The sequence below is a fragment of the Tachyglossus aculeatus genome, chromosome 4 (genome assembly GCF_015852505.1).
Source record: "Tachyglossus aculeatus isolate mTacAcu1 chromosome 4, mTacAcu1.pri, whole genome shotgun sequence".
Taxonomy (NCBI): Eukaryota; Metazoa; Chordata; class Mammalia; order Monotremata; family Tachyglossidae; genus Tachyglossus; species Tachyglossus aculeatus.
In genome coordinates this window covers 66875908-66891638 of record NC_052069.1, presented here as the reverse complement: position 1 = coordinate 66891638, position 15731 = coordinate 66875908, and the positions used below count along the sequence as shown (strand labels likewise).

Genomic DNA, 15731 nt, shown 5'->3' with positions numbered 1-15731 from the left:
TGTTCCCTGCCCTGTGAACACTTACTCTTTGCCAGACACTGTACTAAGCACTGGATTAGATACAAGATAATCAGAGTAGACACAGTCCCTGTTCTATGTAGGGCTCAGGAGTTTAATCCCCATTTTACAGATGCAGTCTCAGAGGCCCAGAGAAGGTAAGTGACTTGCCCAAACTCCCCCAGCAGACAAGTGGTGGAACCATTCATTAATTCATTCATTCAATCATATTTATTGAGTGCTTACTGTGTGCAGAGCACTGTACTAAGCGCTTGGGAAGTACAAGTTGACAACAAATTGAGATGGTCCCTACTCAACAGTGGGCTAGGATTAGAACCCAGGTTCTCTGACTCCTGTGTCCATATTCTTTCCTGTGAGCCATACTGTTTCTCGAATTCTGGACATGTGCTTCATCTGGATCTTTTCCTACCAGATTTAGTCACTAGATCAAACCTAAATTTCATTCTAGGATCTAGTGATTGTCTTAATATAAGATTACTAAGTATTCCTCCATCATTCAAAGCATCAAACTGAGACGGGGGGAAGTAGCTAAAACAAAATCAAAGATGTAAACTATAGAAAACCCCCAGTCACCCTCAAACATAAGAATAATAATAATAGCATTTATTAAGCGCTTGCTATGTGCAAAGCACTGTTCTAAGCAGTGGGGAGGTTACAAGGTGATCAGGTTGTCCCAGGGAGGCTCACAATCTTAATTCCCATTTTACAGATGAGTTAACTGAGGCACAGATGAGTTAAGTGACTTGCCCAAAGTCACACAACTGACAACTGGCAGAGCCGGAACTTGAACCCATGACCTCTGACTCTAAAGCCCACATACAAACATACACATACAGAGAGAGAGATAGGTCTATGTACACACAAACAAGCATATAGAGTTGTCAGTACATAGGCCTACACATATGAATATATAAAGAGATGGCTATCTGTATAACTTGACCCAATTATACAAACCCACAGATATTTGCCAAGTGTACATGAGAGATACAGATCTGTACTCAAACAAGCATGCAAATGGAGATAGGGAGATGTTTGCAAGCACACACACATAAGCTTGCATAGAGAGGGATAGTTGTCTATAGACATGCATTTCCAGTTGTATATCTGTATATGCACAAACATGCATATAAAGAGAGATGAATGTCAGCTTGTGTACACAAATATGCGGACACACACTCACACCCTTTCTTGTGAAAAGCAAGGTTCCCCATTTGAGTAGCGAGCTGCACTCTTCAGATTTTAAGTTCTGCTATCTAGTAATGTGACCATCCCAAAGGAAGAATGTTACTTTTTTCTAGTTTTGTCTCGCTCAGTTTTATGGGGATATCTCCCCATTGGTTCCTTCAGGTTGGTTAACCCCACTATTTCCGGACAGTGAGCATGGTCATTATTAATAATAATAATGATAATATTAATAATAATAATGATGGTATTTGTTACGAGCTTACAATGTGTCAAGCACTATTCTAAGCCCTGGGGTAGATACAAGCTAACCAGGGTGGACACAGTCCCTGCCCCACATTCATTCAATGTGTTCAGAGCACTGTACTAAGCACAAGAGGCTCACAGCCTTAATCCCCATTTTACAGATGAGGTAACTGAGGCACAGAAAAGTGAAGTGACTTCCCTGAGGTCACACAGCAGACAAATGGCAGAGCCAGAACTAAAACCCAGGCCCTTCTGACTCCCAGTCCTATGCTGTATTCAATCATCTTTATTGAGCGCTTACTTTATGCAGAGCACTGTACTAAGCGCTCTATCCACTAAGCTATGCTGCTTCCCACAGGGAGTTAAGGTTAGACTCTTTCAAATTTGGGGGAGATGCCCACTTGTGTGGTTCTGTCTTCAGGTGGAAGGGGGACCCAGATAGTGTATCTGGTACACAACCTTATCTAATCACATGGTGCCTCTGCCCTCCAAATAGCCTGGCCACAAAAGGATGCCCCCCTCTTGACTTATCTTATGCCGTTGGGTTGTTCCGACCCATAGCGACACCATGGACACATCTCTCCCAGAACTCCCTCTCTCCATCTGCAATTGTTCTGATAGTGTGTCCATAGAGCTTTCTTGGTAAAAATACAGGAGTGGTTTACCATTGCCTCCTTCTGCTCAGTGAACTGAGTCTCTGACCTCGACTCTCTCCATGCCGCTGCTGCCCAGCACAGGGGAGGTTTGCCTTGTAGCAGATTGCCTCCCACTCACTAGCCACTGCCCAAGCTAGGAATGGAATGGATAGGCCTCTGCCTGACTCTCCCTCCCATAACCGAGACTGGTAGAGTACTGGAAACTCTCAAGGTGCAACCCTGAGAGGGGATGCCCCCTCTAATTGAGCTAAATGCTCAGCCTTGAGTAACCCATACAATGCTCGTTGGGAATGTGCTGAAATACATTACTCAGTCTGCCTGTGATCCATAGCACTTCTGTAAATAGCCACTTATATACTCTACTACTTAAAGCACTTATGAAAATGCTCTTTTTCCTCCTATCTGTAATCATTTCTGAACTGTAAACCTCTTGAGGACGGGCATCATTTCTATCAATCCTATTTTACTCAGTTGTCTGTCCAGATTAAGTGCTCAATCAATCAATCAATGATATTATTGAGCGCTTACTATGTGCAGAGCACTGTACTAAGTACTTGGGAGAGTACAATGCAACAGAATTAGCAGGCACTTTCCCTGCCCATAATGAGCTTACTGCCTAGGCAGGGAGACGGACATTAATATGAATAAATATATGAATAAATACCATTGACTGTAAGTAAGTAGCACTGCCAGAGATCAATCAATCAATCAATCAATCGTATTTATTGAGCGCTTACTATGTGCAGAGCACTGTACTAAGCGCTTGGGAAGTACAAATTGGCATCACATAGAGACAGTCCCTACCCGATAGTGGGCTCACAGTCTAAAAGAGATTAGATTAGACAGGAAATGTTCTTGGGGTATATCAACCCATCAGATCATTATCTGATGATGCCTGTTGGATTCAGAGCTGGTTCTACCGACAGTGAGATTGTATCTGTGTCTGGGCGACTATGCCTCTCAGGCCCCTTGAGGATTTGCTCCTTGCTGCTCAACTGGATCAGTAAACCAAAGTGTCTTTTGCCATTTTGATTCCTCCTTCTTGGTGTCATGGTTTTCCAGAGGCCTCTGCTCTGAGCAAACAGCCCCATTTCTGATTGTTGTGTCCCGGGCTGACAGTCCCCTAAAGGCCCAGAGTGGGCCCACATTGTCTGAACTTTGTTGAGACTTCAATGCTGCCAGCATTCTCTTCATCGGTGGTGTTTTTGAGTGCTTACTATGTGCAAGAGCACTCTTCTCACACTTCCTGAAGCAGGGTGACCTTGTGGAGAGAGCCCGGGCCTGAGAAACAGAGGATCTGGATTCTATCCCTGGCTCTACCACTTGCTTGCTGGTTGAATTTGGGCAAGGCATTTCATTTCTCTGTGCCTCAATTTCCTCATCTATAAGATGGGGATTCAATTCCTATTATCACTCCTCCTCTGACTGTGACCCCCATATGTGGCTGAGACCAGGACTGAACTGATTCTCTTTTATCTACAAGCACATTGCTTGGCACATGGTGTGTGCTTAACAAATACCACTGTTATAAAAAACACCTTTAACAAATACCACTGTTTTATTACTATCACCAGTAGGTGTAATGTGTCAAGTATGGCTTTGATGCTGGCCATCTGCTTGTAATAATAATAATAATTGTGGCATTTGGGGTTTTTTTGTTTTTTTAAATGGCATTTATTAAGCGCTTACTATGTGCAAAGCACTGTTCTAAGTGCTGGGGAGGTTACAAGGTGATCAGGTTGTCCCACGGGGGGCTCACAGTCTTAATCCCCATTTTATAGATGAGGTATCTGAGGCACAGAGAAGTTAAGTGACTTGCCCAAAGTTACACAGCTGACAATTGGCAGAGCCGGGATTTGAACCCATGACCCCTGACTCCAAAGCCCGAGCTCTTTCCACTGAGCCACGCTGCTTTGTTACGTGCTTACTATGTGCCAGGCCCTGTACTAAGCACTGGGGTGAATGCAAGCAAATAGGGTTGGGCTGCTCCACGTGGGGCTCACAGGCTCAATCCCCATTTTACAGATGAGGTAATTGAGGCCCAGAGAAGAAAGGGACTCGCCCAAGGTCACAGAGCAGACAACCAGGATTAGAACCCATGACTTTCTGATTCCCGGGTCCATGCACTATCCAATACAGTATACTGCTGGTCCTCCAGTTGCTTTGCTGTTGGTGATTCAGTTTCAGCATACGTGCAAAGTATGGGCAGTAAGAGGTTTGGATGGAAGCAGTGTGGCCTACTGGATAGAGCACAGGCCTGGGAGCCAGAGGAACTTGGGCAAGTCACCTAACTTCTTTGTACCTCAGTTACCTCATCTGTAAAGTGGGGATTAAGACAGCGTGCCCCATTTGGGACATGGACTGTGTCCGACCTGATTAGCTTGCATTTACTCCATGGCATCGCTATAGGTCGGAGATGACTCAACAGCATAAGACAAGACAAGACTCCAGTACAGTGCCTGGAACATAATAAGTGCGTGCTGAACAAATACCATTAAAAAAAAATAACTCCAGAAGCAGCCCATTGTTGGGTAGGGACCTTCTCTGTATGTTGCCAACTTGTACTTCTCAAGCACTTAGTACAGTGCTCTGCACACAGTAAGCACTCAATAAATACGATTGAATGAATGAATGAATGAATGAATGAATGAATGTGGCACTGGGGTACCCCCTGGTCTCCCCACCATGGTTCACCATGAAGAAAGGTGAACCAGCCAATTGCCTGGTATGTCTTCCATTGGATTGAAGCTTGAGTAAGGGCTCAATAAATACGTTTGAATGAATGAATTAATATGGGGAGGAAATGGGGGGTAGGATTGGGGGGATGGGGTTTGAAAGCGGGTGAAAGCGGGATTAAATTTAATAATCGTTACTACGTTTTTCCTGACTTCTTGGGTTAGATTCTTCTGCCGTCTGTGTCAGCTGTGTGACTTTGGGCAAGTCACTTAACTTCTCTGGGCCTCAGTTACCCCATCTGGAAAATGGGGATTAAAACTGTGAGCCCCCCATGGGACAACCTGATCACCTTGTAACCTCCCCAGCGCTTAGAGCAGTGCTTTGCACATAGTAAGCACTTAACAAATACCATTATTATTATTATTATCATTATTGAGGCCATGTTGGTGTCTCTCTTGGCCTTTTTAGGTTTGTTTCCCTGTCTCTTTGTCCAACCTGCCCCAAGTGGGCATCATGTTACCAAGGTAAGAGGATTGGGTGGCATCCCTCAGCACTGTGTTTCTGGCGTTCATTTTTGGTTAGCCAGGTGCTGGTGGCTTTGCCCTATGTTGCCAACTTGTACTTCCCAAGTGCTTAGTACAGTGCTCTGCACACAGTAAGCACTCAATAAATACAGTTGATTGATTAATTGATTGATTGATTGATTCTTAAGCTCCAGTCAGGAAGGACCACTGAGAAGCAGCTCATAACCCTCGACGTATCTTCCTGTGTGCCCCCTTCCAAAGTACAGCCATCCACCAGTGTACAGGATCTCCTGATCAATCTCTCATCTCTTCCCCCAGATTTCCTCCTTTCCTACCAATTCACCTAAGCCCTTGCTCACTCATTTCCCCCGACACCTCTCCAAGTACACTTCTATCCACATTTTTAAACTTTTTTACTTCCCCTTACCTATAATTTATCTAGTTGTCTATCTCCCCGGGTAGATTGAAAGCTCTTGGAGAGCAGAGATGGTGTCTACCAATTCTACTGTAGTCTCCTACAGAGCCAGTGCAGAGCTCTACACAGAGGAAGCACTCAATAAATACTATCAGCTATCTATTGGGTGCAGAGCACTGTATTAAGCACTTTTTATGGTATTAGTTAAGTGCTTGCTCTGTGCCAGGCACCGTTGAAAGCGCTGGGGTAGATTCAAGGTAATCAGGTTGGACACAATCCATGTCCCACATGAGGCTCACAATCTTCATCCCTCTACAGATGAGATAACTGAGGCCCAGAGAAGTTAAGTGACTTGCCCAAGATCACACAGCAGACAAGTGGCCGAGTTGGGATTAGAACTGGAACAACAGCGTGGTTTAGTGAGTAGACCACGGGCCTGAGAGTCAGAAGGACCTGGGCTCTTATCCTGGCTCCACCACATGTCTGCTGTTCAACCTTGGGGAAGGTTACTTCACTTCTCTGGGCCTCAGTTACCTCATCAGTAAAATAGGGATTAAAAGTGTGAGCCCCATGTGGGACAGTAACTGTGTCCAACCTGATTAACTTATACCTACCCCAGCACTTACAATGGTGTTTGGCACATAGTAAACACTTAACAGGTACCATAATTATTAGAACCCAGGTCCCTCTGACTCTCCAGGCTGTACTCTATCTACTTGGCCATGCTGCTTAGGAGTGTCAAATACTGCCTGGAAAGTGAAATCAAGTTGTGGATTTTGACAATGCTCTCAGCCTGTTCAAAGGGCTCCCAGAAGGAGAGGCCTGAATTCTGATGCTAACTTCTATTTCCCCAGGCCCACCTTTCAGTATGGCTGTGGACAGTTGGCTAAACAGGAACGTATCTGTTACACAGCCCACATCTATCCTGCAGAAAGGAACTGACTAGCCTCCTCCAAGTCTAGTGTGGCACCAACCAGTGTTCTGAAGATCTTGATCAACTCTTCTGTTTGTCGTGGCCAGAGCCGAAGTCTGGTGGTATACGATTATTATTATTAGTAACACTATTATTATTATTATTATTTAGGGACCCTGAGCTGTGTATAGAAGTCTCGGTGCTGCTTCCTGCAATCTCCCCTTGAGAGTATTCCACAGAGAAAGCCAGCTGGTAGAGACAGACAGAGCTTCTTCGGCAATGCTCATGAAATTCCTGACCTGTTTCTTCTTTCCCCTGACTAGAAGGTCACTGTGGGCAGGGAACCTGTCAACTGACTCTTTTATATCAGACTCTCTCAAGTGCTTAGTATGGTGCTCTGCACACAGTAAGCACTCAATAAATGCTACTGATTGATTGATCAGCCTAAGTCAAGTCTGGTGAACTCCACCACCGTGGTCAATGATTCAATCATGCTCTTCTGAAATTGATGCCAGGGAGATCAGACGGTTCTCACCAATGATGGAGAGCAGTAAAGCCCTCCGGTAGTTTCCATATTCCACTCTCTCCCCTTTCCAAAGGACCTGGGTTTTAATCCCAGCTCTTCCTCTAGTCTGCTGGGTGACCTTGGCCAAGTCACTTCACTTCTCTGTGACTCGGTGACCTCATCTGTAAAATGGGGATTAAGACTGTGAGCCCCACGTGGGACAGGGACTGTATCCAATGTGATTTGTTTGTGTATATACCCCAGCGCTTAATACAGTCCCTAGCACATAGTAAGCGCTTAACAAATGCCACAATTATTATTACTACAATTTAACAATAATGGGACACCTTCCCTGCCCACAGTGAGTGGTGCAAAAAGTGTTAATATCATCCAAGTACTTTTGCTGCATCTTTAAGATTCCTTTCTCATCTGTGACGGAGCAGGGGTGGGGGTCTTTCCCCTCTTCTGTGGTACTGTGATGTGTGTGTAAGGTGGAATGGGGAGGGTGCCTATTTACACTCTTGCCTTGGATTTGGTGGGCATAACCTTGCAGCTTTTCAACACTGGCATCCACCACTGCTATACGACTTCTCCATAGACTGGAAGCTCCTTGTGGGGAGGAATCACATCTACCAACTCTATCGTATTGAGCTTTCCCAAGCACTTAGTACAGTGTCCTGCGCACAGCAAGCACTCAATAAATACGACTGATTGATTGATTAGTGGGTTAGCAGCCTGTTAGAGTGTAAGCTCCTTGGAGGTAGGGATCCAGTCTAGCTTTCACAGAGTCTTTTAATAAGCCTCCTTTTCATCAAGGTTGTGAGGTTCTACAAGGTGTTGTTTATAGGTTGCTGGTTTTGTTCCAATTAGCCTTTAGAGTCATTCTCTACCAGCCAATTTGGGGGTTTTCTCCTGGAAGCCTCAGGGTGTTAAAGGAGACCTGGTAGAGAGTATTCCACAAAGAGAACCAGGTAGGTCACATTGGCAGAGACAGAGAGGGCTTCCTGTGAAATGCTCCTGAAATTCTTGGCCTGTTTCTTCTTTCCCCTGAAGTGTAGAGCTGGTCTGCTACTATACATTAGCCTCATCGCTTTGTATCATACTCTCCCAAGTGCTTAGCACAGCCCAGCACTTAGAACAGTGCTTGGTACATAGTAAGCACTTCACAAATATCATCACTATCATTATTCTCTGCATATAGTAAGTGCTCAATAAATACCACCCACTGACCAACTTGGACACATGCTCTCCCTCATCATCTCTAGTGACCGGACAGTCTCTCCCCTCACCAGTTTTGAAATCCCTTAATCCAACTATAACCTCGTCACCTGCCTTCTCTCTTACACACCCCCTTCCCACAAATCTGTCAACCACCTATCACTGGACCCACACCAGTTTTCTCAAGTCATCGCATCCCATTTAGTCTCTGCACCCAAAGTTCCTGCTCTTGAAGCACAAAATAACTCCCTCAACACAACCCTCTTTACTGAACACAACCTTCTCCCCCAACCCTTCACTTATCTCGGAACACTAACCCACAGCCCTGTATCACCTCCACAATCTATTTTCTTCACTCCTGTGCCCGAGCTGTGGAGGGCTGCTAGTGAAAATCCAGATAACAGGTCAACCACATCCTTCTCAAGTTTGTCCTAACCTGCTTTACTCCTATCCAATCCTACAGCTGGCAATATAATTTCTCCATCCTTTTTGACTCTCAAGCCCATTGCCTTCTCAACCACCTTAACCGTACCCACCCCCCCAACCTCCCACTGCCCCAATATCTAGCCCTTAATGACCTGGCCATGTATTTTATGGAGAAAATGGAAACCATCGAGGTGGATTTCCCTAAAATCTCTACTGCCTTTCTCCAGTCCCTCTTCCTGCCCTTTCTTCGACTCTCCCATCTTCCCTAGCAGTATATCTAGACTGCAAGCTCCTCTCCAGACTGTAAGCTCCTTGTGGGCAGGGAACACGACTACTAACTCTGTTACATTCTACTTGCCCAAGCACTTAGCACAGTGATCTGCACACACTAAGCACTCAATAAATGAGATTGATTGAGCTCAAGAGATGTCCCTCCTCTCCTCAAAATATATCCCATCCACACACACCTCCAACCCCATCCCTTCGCACCTTATCAAAAACCCTGCCCCCTTCCTACTTCCCTCCCTGACCACCATCTTCAACTGTTCATTCTCCAATGGCTTCTTCTCCACTGCTTTCAAACATGCCTATGTCTCCCCATCCTAAAAAAAAAAACCTTCCTTTACTTCACGACTTCCGCCAGTTATCGGCCCATCTCTCTCCAAACCCCTTGAGCAAGTTTGTCTACACTTGCTAACTTCACTTCCTTTCCCACCAATTCTCTCCTTGACCCCCTCCAACTGGCTTCTACTCCCTTCACTCAACGGAATCTGCTCTCTCAAAGGTCACCAGTGTTCTCCTTCTCGCCAAATCCAGCAACCTCTACTCCATCCTAATCCTCCTCGACCTCTCAGCTGCCTTCGACACTGTTTACCACCCCCTTCTCCTTGAGACATTAACTAACCTTAGCTTCACTGACACTGTCCTTCCCTGGTTCTCCTCCCTCTTCTCTGTCTCTTTTGCAGGCACCTCCTCTGCCTTCCACCCCCTAACTGTGGGAGTCCCTCAGGGCTTAGTTCTGGGTCCCCTTCTATGCTCCATCTACACTCACTCCTTTGGAGAACTCATTCGCTCCCACGGCTTTGTGGACAATTCCCAAATCTACATCTCCAGTTTCTCCTTCTCTGCAATCTTACATTTCCTCCTGCCTTTGGAACATCTCTACTCGGATGTCCCACTGATTCCTCAAACTTAATACATCTGAAATAGAACTCCTCTTCTTCCCACTCAAATCCTGCCCTCCCCATGATTTTCCCATCATTGTAGATGGCACCACCCTCCTTGTGTCACAAGCCCCATAATCTTGGCATCATCCTCGACTCATCTCCCTCATTCAACCCACATATTCAATCTGTCACCAACTCCTGTCGATTCAACCTTCACAGCACTGCTAAAATCTGCCCTTTCTTCTCCATCCAAAGTAGTACCAAGTTAATCCAAGCACTTAACCCATCCAGCTTAGATTACTGCATCAGTCTCCTCGCTGACCTCCCTGAATCCTGCCTTTCCCCATTCCAGACCACACTTCACTCTGGTGTCTGGATCGTTTTTCTACAAAACCTTTCAGTCCATATTTCCCCACTCCTGAAGAACCTCCAGTGGCTGCCCATCCACTTCCACATCAAACAAAAACTCCTCACCATCAGCTTTAAATCACTCAATCACCTTGCCCCCTCCTAATTTACCTCTCTGATTTCCTAGTACAACCCAGCCTTTACAGTTCGATCCTCTACTGCCGACCCATTCACTGTACTCAGTCTCATCTATCTCACCTCCAAACAGTCACCAGTGTCCTGCCCTGCCTCTGGCCTGAATCTCCCTTCCACTTCGTATCCTACAGACAACCACTCTCCCCACCTTTAAGGCCTTATTAAATCCCCGTGGGCAAAGAGCACATCTATCAACTCTATTACATTGCGCTCTCCCAAGAATTCAGTACAGTGACTTGCAGACAGTAAGTGCACAAAAAATATGGTTGATTAATTGATTGGGAAGGTTTGGAACAAATCAGTCAACAATCAGTCCAGCACTGTGTAAGAACAGTATTCTCCCACTTACACCAAGAATCAGCCTATCAGATATTGGTACTGGCACAAAATCAAAAGCTTTAATCTTTCATGGAAATTAAAGACCACCGTCACACTATTTCATAGTTATATAATGCATGTCTTTCAAAGGGTTTAATGTGTCTTAACCTCAACCGTGTCTTTTTTTAGCCCCATTTTACAGGTGGGGAAATTGAGGCCCACGTTGGTAAACAGAGACACCTCAAATCATGTGACAGCATCATAGCGAAAGCTAGGTCACTTAGCCTAGGGGCTAATATTCTAACCACTCAAATGCACTGTCCTTCAGCGGGCAGGCATCCTACCTCATATGACCTAGCCTCCTACTATCACAGGGGATCATATTCTACCAAGCAAAACTACCTCAGCCTTCTCTGCTGGAGAGAAGAGGAAACCCAATCTCCCACCAGTCTCCTGGGCTGATCTCCCACTTAGCACTGTCAGCTTTTCTCCAAGGCACATTCAGCCTGCGCTGTCCCTAATGTGACACTGAGTTAAAAGCACATGTGTGCAGCATTCTGGCTGGGTCTCTGTAGGCTGAATCTTACTCTCCTTTTCAATAGGAAAAAATACAATTTTTAATCTTCAGTCACATGGCCTCCTTTTTCAACACCCAGGGGGCACAGCAGCAAGAGCTCAGATCTGGGAATTAATAATGATGGCATTTATTAAGTGCTTACTATGTGCAAAGCACTGTTCTAAGCACTGGGGAGGTTACAAGGTGATCAGGTTGTCCCACGGGGGGCTCACAGTCTTAATCCCCATTTTACAGATCAGGTAACTGAGGCACAGAGAAGTGAAGTGACTTGCCCAAAGTCACACAGCTGACAGTTGGTGGAGCCGGGATTTGAACACCTGACCTCTGACTCCAAAGCTGGTTCTCTTTCCACCGAGCCACGCTGAATTAGAAGATCTAGCCCCACCCGTGCCGTTGGTTTCCTGTGCGACCTTGGGAGAGTCACTTAACCTCTTTGGAACTGAGTCGCCTCATCTGTAAAATAGGGATAATAATGCGTGTCTCTCTGCCTACTTATTTGGAAGCTGTATTCATTCATTCAATCATAGCTATTGAGGGCTTACTGTGTGCAAAACACTGCACTAAGCGCTTATGAGGGGTGCTTGTGCCAGAGGGATAGAGCTAGGTTCTAAGGTGCCTTGGGGAGGCACCCCAAGGGGAGGGGGAGGGAGACTGTGAGCCCACTGTTGGGTAGGGACTGTCTCTAAATGTTGCCAATTTGTACTTCCCAAGCGCTTAGTACAGTGCTCTGCGCATAGTAAGTGCTCAATAAATACGACTGATGATGATGATGATGATGACTATGCCAGGGGCACTGTGACTGCAGAGCTGGTGCCCAGAGGGACCAGCTGGGGAATCAGCCTCTCTCAGAGGAAGGTAACCTCACGCAAGCTCAAGGGCAAGGGGGCCAGGAGCTCTACCAGGTTTGAAGGTGCAGAGCAGGGGAGGGGGACTAGGCTGGGAGGAAGGAAATTTAGAGGGACAGCTGTTCCCTTAGATCAAGGGAGTCACCTCAGGAGAGCACCATGGGGCCTCCTGAGCTTCACCAATCAATCAACCTATCAACCATATTTATTCATCATCAATCGTATTTATTTAGTGCTTACTATGTGCAGAGCACTGTACTAAGCACTTGGGAAGTACAAATTGGCAACATATAGAGACAGTCCCTACCCAACAGTGGGCTCACGGTCTAAAATTTAGACTAACGTCAAAAGACTAAAGACACAGTCTAAAGTCAATATTTATTGAGCGCTTACTGTGCACAGAGCACTCTATTAAGCTCTTTGGAGAGTACAATATAATAGAGTTGGTAGATACAATCCCTGCCCACAGCAAGCTTACAGTCTAGAGGGGAAGAACAAGTCAGTCAATGGAATTTATTGAGCACTTACTGCACACAGAGCACTTTGCCAAGCATTGGAAGAGTACAACGCAATTGAGTTGGTAGATATGATCCCTTCCCTCAAGGAGCCTACCCTTCCACCCACCCACCACTCGAGCCACCATTCTAGGGCCAGTTGTTCGTTCCTTCATTCAATTGTATTTACCGGGTGCTTATTGTGTGCACAGCACTGTACTAGGCGGGTGAAAGAGTACAATGCAACAATAAACAGACACATTCCCTGCCCACAGCGAACTGTGTGGCCAAGTGGAAACTTCTGAATCAGCCAGGAGGCTGAAGGAGGGGGTGGGGAAGGGGCAGCATACTTTGCGGGGAGACGAGAGAAATGACACCCACTTCAGCCCAGCCTACCCTCCCCAGGGCCTCAATCCAGCACTGGCTAGGCAGGTTGGGCTCAGATGAGAGAGTTGGGCTCTGAGACGTTAAATGAAATGGGGGCTAACTGTCCCAAGTTTCGTGTTTCAGTCTGGGGGTGGCCGGAGCTTGACATTTCCAACTATCCATGGGATGGAGACAGCGGCAGTGGCAGGATCGAAGGGGGCAGACTGGGCTCGGCGATTGGCAGCGATGATTGGGGATGGAGAACCCTGCTCAGGCTGAGTTGGCTTCCCTGCTTCTGTTACAGCTCCATCTGGACTCCTCCTAGCCTGGTGCCTTCAGAGAAGCCCCCTCCCTGCCCCCAGGGGACGGATTTGGCAGGCCAAGGGGGTGGGAAGCTTCACTTTTTTTTAAAGGTATTTACTATGTGCTTACTATGTGTCAAACACTGTTCTAAGCACTGGAGTAGATACAAGTGAATTAGGTCGGACCCGGTCCCTGTCCCGGTTGGGGCTCACTGCCTAAGTAGGAGGGAGAACAGGGGACTGAGACAAAGTGAAGTTGAGTGACCAAGGTCACACAGCAAGTAATTGGCAGAGCCAAGATTAGAACCCGGGTCTTCTGGCTTCCAGTGCTATTCCCACTCAGCCGCACTGCTTCTCTTGGGGTGAGTAGTAAAATTCTTAATTTTGGCTGTTGGCTGCAGGAAACTGTCTGCAGAATAGAAACCTGCCCGGGGTTACGAAGTCTCAGGAAAACAACCCTCCTCAAGGCTGTGTCTGCCCTGTCCTTTGCCCCAAGCTCCTAATGGCACACCTCTCCTCTCTATCACTCGGGCAGGTGGGATCTGCCCCAGGCTTCCAGCCATCCCGCCTTGGCACTCTCTCAACTGCTTCCATGCAGCATATGAGTTCAACCTGCTGCACTGTGGCCGCAATCCAGAAGAGCTTCCCGCAACATAAAGGACCCAGAACGTGGAAAGCGCGTTCCCCCGGGACACTATGCCCAAATTGGGGATGGCCAGGGTTGGGCAAGTCAAAGCTCCTTCTGAAATGCCCACAGTGCCAGCATGAAGGAGATGAGTTGGCTTTGCATGTTAACTAAAGAAGAACTTTATTTCCCCAGAGAATTTCTTCAAGCAGAAACTCCTGACCATCGGTTTTAAGGCACTCAATCAGCTCTTTCTCTCCTATCTCTCCTCTGTCTTTTCATTCTTTCGGTCAATAGTATTTATTGAGCACTTACTGTGTGCAGAGCACCGTACTAAGCACTTGGGAAGTACAAGTCACAGCCCAGGTCTCACACTTCACTCCTCTAACACCAACCCACACAAAGTGTCTCTCTCGGTGTCAACTCCTTGCTCACATCCCCCCTGTTGCCTGTACTTCACTCCCCCTTCATAACCAACAGACCACCACTATTCCTCATTTCAAGCCCTACCAAAGTCATCTCTCCTCCAGGAAGCCTTCCCTGTCTAACCCCTTATCTCCAATCAATCGGATTTATTGAGTGCTCACTGTGGGCAGAGCGCTGCAATAAGCACTTGGGATAGTACAATAGAACAGTGCTTATTACAAATACCATTTATTATTATTATTATTATTATTATTAATAAACAGAGTTGGTAGACATGTTCCCTGCCCACAATGAGCTTACAGTCCACAGTCTAGTCTCCTCACAGTCTAGTCTCTTCACCCTATTCTCCCTCCTTTATGCATCCCCTGTGTACTTCGGTCAGTACATATTAAGCAGTTTAGGACTCAAAATCAATCAGTAAAAAGTAAAAAGTAACAGTGGGCTCCTTCTTCCTAACAGAGCAGTCAGGAGAATGCTGGTGGGTTGATTAAGACAGCTCGGCAGAGTCTTTGGCAGTAAAATCAGAAAACAAGGGAATAATGTCCTCACAATTATCCCCAAATTAGAAAAACATGCTTGGATGTTGGGGAAAATCCAGAAACAGTTGCCCCCAAAGTGCTCGTTGCTGCAAATGCAATTTTTATTTATAAAACTGCCAGCAGCTCCAATTTCCAGGAAATTAACCAACTCATTACCTCAGACCCGGTAAACGAAGACTTCTCTAGGGACAAGGATACCCTTTATGAGAACTTTCCAACTGTCTGAGTGGTAGAGTATTGTAAAAGGAGACTCATTCACATCAGTTCTGCCAGTCACGTTACCAGGGCATGTTACCGTAACCTTCCTTCCTTATGCTAAAGGGAATACAAGCAGAGAAATCAGTTCCAGGAGCTTTTGGAGAGACTTCTCCGGGTCATACGTTTTCTGGATTACCGGTAGTTTACCTTGAGCAAATTCTCCATTTCCAACAGCACGTGAAGGGGGTAGATCTTTGTGACTTCCCCCTCTCTTTGCCCCCGTCCCAAATCCCTACGGTTTGACCCAAGGGAAGGAGGAAGGGACAGGGAAAGGAAGGCAGTGAGGAAGAAAAGGCAAAGGAACTCTCATCCGAGGACAGTAAGTCTGCTGGGTGTATCTCTATTAAACTCCACACCTGTCCGCTCTCGACATTAGCTGTTTGCCCTTCGCTGTTTGAAAAGCAGTGACAGATCGATTCCTGCAAAAATCCTCACGGAGACCACCGACTTCCAAAATCCCCATCAACATGATGAGAACTGGCCCCGAGGTATC

At 46.3% G+C, this 15731-nt stretch overlaps 1 protein-coding gene and 1 non-coding gene across 4 annotated transcripts in view; both read right to left on the bottom strand.

Annotated features, from left to right (window-relative positions):
• The window catches only part of ENPP2 (ectonucleotide pyrophosphatase/phosphodiesterase 2), a 188687-nt gene that overhangs the window by 125259 nt on the left and 47697 nt on the right, over positions 1 to 15731 (bottom strand). The window lies entirely within an intron of this gene.
• Positions 2194 to 2331, bottom strand: LOC119927694. The gene has a single exon (XR_005450672.1). It is a non-coding gene; the product is annotated as a small nucleolar RNA SNORA7 (small nucleolar RNA).